At 49.2% G+C, this 7,292-nt stretch overlaps 1 long non-coding RNA gene across 5 annotated transcripts in view; it reads left to right on the forward strand.

Moving 5' to 3' along the window:
• The window catches only part of LOC102025119, a 36,581-nt gene continuing 29,289 nt past the window's right edge, over window positions 1–7,292 (forward strand). For 3 of the 5 annotated variants that reach the window (XR_260454.2, XR_260453.2, XR_260456.2), the window contains exons 1-6: window positions 1–66; window positions 3,608–3,733; window positions 4,156–4,280; window positions 5,105–5,227; window positions 6,318–6,640; window positions 6,759–6,884. This is a non-coding gene — a long non-coding RNA (uncharacterized LOC102025119). Of the gene's footprint in view, window positions 67–3,607; window positions 3,734–4,155; window positions 4,281–5,104; window positions 5,228–5,648; window positions 5,828–6,317; window positions 6,641–6,758; window positions 6,885–7,292 lie in introns of those variants that run through there. The other 2 variants (XR_260455.2, XR_001233286.1) reach the window with 2 other exon arrangements.

Genomic DNA, 7,292 nt, shown 5'->3' on the forward strand with positions numbered 1-7,292 from the left:
CTGGAGGAGCCGTGGAGTACCGCAAGCCCCGCGGCTGCCCACAGAACGCGTGGACCGCCGAGCACAGTAAGCATTTTGTGGCGCAGGCCGCAGACCTCTTTGGCCATCGCTTGCGGTGCCCGCAGGAACGCTGTCCCCGTGGGGCTGAAATGGACCATGGGGTTTTAGGCCTCCTGGGGATCGCGTTCAGGGGCACAGTGGCTCAACTTGGACCTTTAGGGACTTCAGGGTCTTCTAGTTGGCCTTTTCCAGTCCTCCTTGGCCAGGCAGGCACATGAGTTGGCTATGAGTATGCTTCGGTCAATGTTTACACCCCTAATGCATTCCTATTTGAAGTTGTACAAGTGATTGAATGGTCTAAACCGTCTTTCTCATCATGAGTGTTTTAGAATACAGTGCCTTATTCACATATCATAGAAAAACCTCCCATGTCCCTGTTGTACGATCTTCACACAATGCATGGATATATCACAACCGAGCAACTCTTCTTTAGGGCCCTCATGTCCATTCGCTTAGTCCTACTAGACTTTGGACCCATGCACCCGCACTTATGTGCTGTTCAGAGTTGGCAAGACCATGCATGGAAAGCCCTTGCTGACTTAATCCCTCCATTGTTTTGCCTTGCAATACGTCCAGTTTGTGAGCCCTGGTGTGTCTCAACTCTTTTCATGGCCAGAAGTTGCTTTTGTGTGAGAATCCAATCCCATCCATTGTGCAGAAGGTTTTACTGTCCATGCACTGTGTACCTGTGAATGGGGCTTAAGTTGAGAGTTTGTGTTGAACAGGACGAGGAGACTGAACTTCGCTCAGGGCTCTCTTTCTTTAGTGACATTGAGGCAGTGTTACCCCTGGGGCTCATTATTGATGGGCTGAAACATTAGCGATGTTAGGAATTCCATAAGACTCTAACCTCAAGTCCTATGGGCAGCATAACCCAGAGCAGGTGTCACAAAGAATGGTGTAGGGCCCCATATAACACACTACACATGGTACTTCTACTTGCCCTGCTGTGTCCACGAAATGGGCCCTTTCGTTTTTTTTCCATTGCAGACTGTAGGCAGCCCTAGGGCTCCACATGAGAAGCAGCTGTAAGAGGTAGAGGATTTGTGTGTCCTTTGGGTCCCCCTTTTTGCTGCTGTTTGTCTTTTTTTTTTTTTTTTTTGCTAAAGGTCACAAAACAGTGTGCCTGAGGACTGCTTTTCTATTGTCTTGCAAGCAGAGGTCGCTTGCCCTACTCTTAAGGCCAGCTCTCCAAGGTGCGCTGTTGTGGCCAGTGAAATGTGTATGTTTTCTTGTTTTGTGTTGGGAGATCTCTCAGCAGATAGATATCATTCTTTCCTGTTATCCTCCACAGGCACTGATGGCCTACTTGGGTTTGTGGGATGTTGGATCTTGCCCAACTTGGGCTCTGAGGCATTGGCCTCAAAGTCCAGTGCCCACTGGTTGTGCTTCCCACTGGGTGACATGAATCAAAGTGAAAGTTGTTCGGAAGGCTTCTCCTCTCTCTGCCCTGCTTGATGTAGGCTCAAGCTGCCCTAGGGTGGTGTTGTGTTTGGTAACCAGTTTCTGACACATTAAATCTATCCACATGCTTTACATGAGGTTGTTTGGAGCATTAGAGATCATGTGCACGTAGTCTTTGAGATGGTATATCATTTCGGTGGGCCACTGGCATGATGGGAACCATGTGTCAGGCTTCCTGGATGATAAAATTTTCCTGTGAGGTACAAACAAGAAGCATGCTTGTTGTGAATAAAGTAAGGCCCTGAAAAGTGATTTTCAGTCTCTTCCCATAGCTGGCAGCCATGTGGTAGCTGCTTGTCTTTTCCAGAGTCCCTTTCAGATGTGCTGGTGACAAGCCAATGGAAGCATGTTGTGTACACTTTGTGGAGCCTTGGACCCACTTCTGTTCTCCGACCAGCCCCTGTAGCCAATGTATCTGCATTTGTGGCCTGGATGACCCCTTCTGGTGGCCATAGTCTGCCTTCCACATTAGGTTTGCTCTTCTAGGAAGAAGAAATGGAGTACAAGGCTAACCCACATTGGACACCCCACCATATTTCCAGCCTTCAGAGGTTTCATATGTGTGAGCTTGCTTTCCTTCAGCTGAAATGGCCCTTAAAGGAGAGACAGTGGGTTTCCTACTGTCTCCAGGTGGCCGGAGATGACATGTTAGAGGTGGAGGGCCATGGGTGTGCTGCTTTAGTAAAAGAAGAGCCTGGGCTGGGCTGTAGGCTCCAGTATGTGCCTTAGCCAGAGGCAGAAAGTACACACACAGTGAACCCCATACCACGTCTGTCCTGGGTACACACAGAAGGAAAGGTACTCTTACGTGAGGGAAGCTTCTCAAGTATCACAGGAAGGACAAGTAAATGAACTTGGCATAGAACAAAGGCCAGGGCAGTACGGGATTGATGCAGTGGTTGCCATTTTCTCCCTCACATGTGGTGTTTTTGTTTCTACTATTCAAGTATAGTTCCTGGGGCCAGCTGGGTGGCCAAAGCTGTATGTGCCTCGGTCCTCAGTTTTGCCACTGCCAGGTAATTGCTGCAAACCTTATCTCCTGCCGATGAGCCCTGCGCATGTTAATCGTTGAGGATGGTAAGCATTTGTTCTGGCAAGAAGACAATGTTGTCTTGATGACCTTGTAACTTTGCCAGGATCTGGGTCTTCATGGGCCAAGCAGGCCTACTGGAGTTCATTCCTCAGCTAGAGTATGTTTTCCTGTCCCTCAGTGGTGGTGCCATGGTCTCCTAGTTTGACTAGAAAACACACTTGTGGCATCTTTGAGTATGCGTGGATTGATGATAACACACGAATTACATTCCTTACAGCTAAACAAAATGACTAAAAACTCATAAACCATCATTCTTATCATGACTGATGTCCAACACAATGCCACACACATGGTCTGCAGGATTAGGGATCCACTTTGAGATGCTCATATTTCTTTTGCCATTCAGGGTTCACACTGGTCCGTTCCTTGTCCCCATAGGCCTTAGGTATAGGTCAGTCTGGGTGGGCTGGGAGTGGTGAATTTTAGGATGAAGCAGTCTGTGGCAAATGCACAGAAAATCAAGCGCAAACACACTTATCCTATGCGCCATATAGAAGGAAGTGCTCATATACTTGGAAAAATCCTGAGATATTCCACAAAGAACAAGCAGATGACAGAATGAGCACACAGGCCAAGATGGCATGGCATTAGGGAAGACATGCTTCCTATCGCACATGTGGGCAGAATCACTGGGGCTCCACTGTCAGAGCACCTCATTGGGATCAGAAGATGAGGAGTAATACAAATTAAACTAGCAGAGCTCAAGAAAAGGAGACCCTTTCTTTCTAAGGGAAAAAAGACAAAGATAGATAGCTATCCTACCCAGGAACAGAGGAGGGGTAACAAGAGAGATGGAAAATTCAGGGATCCCACATTGCATGCATTATTTTGGGAGTAAATACCATTCTGAATAACTCTCTGCCCTCTTGTCTGCAGGAACGCAGTAGGTAAGCTGTCTCTCCCCCACTGGGCCTTTGGGGTGATAGCCCCTGAGGAGAGGCTGTGATCCTGTGCATCCGTCCATGGCAGTGGGTGGCCTGTGTTTTGCAGCAGATGGAGCCTGTGTTTGTGTACTTGGACCAGCCTCCTTGGCAGACAAGTCAAGTCCCTGTGACCTGCAGTTCCCCAGCTGGTGCTCTTTTCAGCCTTGCCTGTTAGGCACTGTTTCCCTGGAAGGTGAGCCAGGATGAAGTGTCTCCTCCCCGCAACTGTCCGGGTCTGGCAGAGATGGCAGCAGTGTTTTGTCATGCTGTGGGCTTGGAGGTGGTGTGTTGTAGGCACAGGGCCCATTGTCAGTGGTTCCACAGAGGCATGGAATGGGCCTGGGTGGTGACCTATGGTGTGTGCCAGGGAGGACTGGAGTGAATCACTTCCCTGCATCTTGGCCAGTGGAGGAGACTCAAAGTGCAGGGATGTCTCACCCATGTGTGTCCTGTGCATGCGTGGAGCAAAAGGAGCTCCACACATGCACAGCCTCTGAGGTATCCAAGAAGGGCAAGCAGAAGATAGGGTAGCAACGCAGGTCAGGGTAGTGTGGGAATCTGTCAAAGGGACCTTTCTTTCCCTGACACATGGATTGTTTTCATTTCACCACTCAGGGTGAGTTGCCAGTGCCAGCCCACCATCAGCTGCCTGTGCCTGGATTCGCATCAGTGGTGGCACCAGGCAGTTGCTGCCAGCCTTGTGTCCTAAGAGTGAGCTGCCTACCTGTGGACAGATGAGGGTAAGCATTTCTTTGCGCAAGGAGTAGACGTGGTCCCAAGGACTGTGGAGTATCACCACAGCCTCTGTCTCCATGGGCCCATCATGGCCTATGTGGTCTCCTGCTTGGCATGGACCATGTGTTCCTGGGACCTGGGGTTGAGGCCATGGTCCTCCAGGGCCTTCGGGCTCTTCCGGATTGAGCAGCGCACCTGGCTGTGGCGTCCTTGAGGGTGCACACATCAATGATGAGACTCCAGTTAATTTCTTAGGAGCTGAACATAATGAGTGAAAACTCTGAAATGGTCATGCTCAGCTTTCCTGAGTTTTGTACCTTGGTATACTCCTTGTTTTTAAAAGGAGTGGTGTTATTCTATCTATTCTCATTTCTGTTCCTTTCTGAGATTTTCATCATTATTCAGCACATATCCCAGGGCCATTTGAACATGTCCTCCATAGGGTCAACAAGTGTAAGCAAGTTTTGTGTTTCAGTGATGTCTGAACTTATTTTTCTGGTATATGGTGTGATTTTTGCAGCAGAAAGCTGCTGAAGACTCAGTGAATTTCCCCCAAACTCCCTTTGTGTCATTAGCAGTGCATGTACTCATAGTGGTTGGAAGCCTCACCTTGGTCAGGAGCAAATCCTCATTTTCCTGGTTAAGGATGCTATCTGCCCTTCAGTACAAGGATGTCCTGTCTGAGTTAGCTCTGTTGATGGTCCATGTTGATGGAGGCTGTGGAATAGGACGCTATTCTCCTCTACCAGTCTCTAGGAATGAAAACTCTGTCCTTCTGGGCTGAGAATTGCCTGCTGACACATACATAGCCCAAATGTTTTGTTTGCAGGAAACCTTGGCCTTGGGCCCTGTGCCCAGGAAATTCCAGAGCAGGTGTCATGGAGAGACTATGTGGAGCTCTTGTCATCTCGGGCTAGTTCTTCTCCCATCCTCCAGATGCTGCCTCATCGAGGTACCCTTCATTTTTCTCTCCATGGAAGTCTATATTTGGCCTTTTGGCTTTCCCTGGGAAGTGTCTGCTTTGGTTTCAGGGTAGATATGGCCTAGGCCTCCCCTTGGTGATGACTCTTTTCTGTTAAAAGTCACAGTGCATTGTGTTCCAACCTTGTCTTCCCAGTACCTTGCAAGTAAAGGTTCTTGGCATGCCCTTCAGGGCCAGCCATCCAAGCTGCATGGTTGTAGTGGAAATATGGCTCTGTTCTTGTGTGCTCTTTCTAATCTCTCTGTGGGCAGGTGTCCATCTCTTCTGTCTTTGTGCTGTAGCACTATTGGCCAACATGCACCTTCCTGATGTTGGCTTATATTTGAGTCAGGCTGTGCTCTACCCACTGACCCTGAAATTCCTTCTCCACAGGTTGGGCTCCCCATTGGGCTTCCCATTTGTCTAACACTGAGTGATGCTGACAAAAGTGAGAGATGTTGGAAGAGCTCTGTCTCTCTTTGGTTTTCCAGCTCTCCTGCTAGGTTGAGGGTGTGAGGCATCATAGGATGTGTGGAGGCTTTGGATTCCCCACACTGAGCATGGTCTGTCTGGCTGCACTCCTCAGAGAAGGTGGGTTTGAGATGTAGGTGTCATGTGCACGTAGTCTCTGTGACATGCTTCATGTGTCCATTGCAAGTACAAGAATACCCAATATGTCAGGCTCTGTGGTTAGTGCAATTCTCCTTGGAGCTCCAGCGGACAAACTGCATGGTGCCAGTGAGGTAAGGACCTGGAATTCAATTTCCGTCTCCCCATGTGGACAACTGGACTGAGAGACCTGGGCATTCTTAGTATCACTGGCCTCCACTGAGGAAATACTGATGAGGTGCTAGGGTGCCCTTCTTCAGGGAGATGGGGTTGTGTCTATTTATGGTGGGTCAGGTCCATACTATGGCCTACAGAGCAGCATCCCAGGCACAGATGTCTCTATTCAAGGCTTTGGACTCTGCAGCTTGTGGCAATTGTTTGTTTTCCATGTTAGGTTTTTCTTTTGGAAGAAACAAGGTTCCATTCTCACCCATGAACACTCTACCTAGTGAAACCCCTTCCCACTCCACAGGTGGTGCATGTCCATTCACCATGAGGTCCCTTGCCGCCTTCTGTCATGTCCTTGTATGAGGAATGTGCAACCCTGAAGGATGTGTAGAAGACATTGGAGTTGTCCTGCTGTTGATCGAGACCCCTTGCTGTGCTGCTGTGGTGTGGCATGGGGAAGATCCGGGTCTAGAACATGGGGTACAGTGAGGACCTGATAACATGCCTAGTGAATCCCTCACTGCGCTCTTAGACAGGGTAGGCAAATCCACATGCCGTCAAGTACAAGCACATTCATCTCATGGCCCATGGAAAGAAACAGAAGTATCCACATGGGACGGTCTTGAGGTAAATTAGAAAGAGCAAGGGGAGGAGAGAGTGAGGCCTGGCTGGGAGAGCATAGGCTCCACGAAATGGATTACTTTCCCCATCCTCACATGTGGTTTTTTCTGTCTCTTCTACTCAGGGGAAGTTGCCTGGCAGGCCTATCTTCGCCTGGGCATATGTGGTTCCCGATGACCAGAAGTGTCATGGAATCCTGCAAGCCTCATGTCCTCCCAGTGATCTCCAGCCTGGTGTCTGATTGAGGGTGGTAAGCATTGCCCTTGGAAGCCTCTAGATGTCTTTGTGTGGACTGTGTGGAGACCCAACACCTCTGTCCCTGTAGCCTGAAGTGGACCATGAAGTTTTAGCCCTTGTGTGGACTGTGTTCATGGAGAACAGCTGTGAGACCCTGGGTCTTTCATGGCCTTCAAGGTCCTCTAGTTGGAGCTGTTCTCTGTTCCCCTGGACTGGCGGGTACCTGAGGCAGTGCTGCATATGCTTGGATGGATGATGACACCATAATAACATTCCATGGAAAAGCTGAACAAAATAAGTGGCATCTCTAAACCGTCGTTCTCATTGTAACTGAGATCTTACATGTTGCCTCACACAGAGACTGCAAGAAAGGGGTCTGCAGAAAAGGGGTCCATGTCTGTGTGCTCACAGTCCTGGGTCT

The sequence above is a fragment of the Chinchilla lanigera genome, unplaced genomic scaffold (assembly GCF_000276665.1).
Source record: "Chinchilla lanigera isolate Chin_1 unplaced genomic scaffold, ChiLan1.0 scaffold00015, whole genome shotgun sequence".
NCBI lineage: Eukaryota > Metazoa > Chordata > Mammalia > Rodentia > Chinchillidae > Chinchilla > Chinchilla lanigera.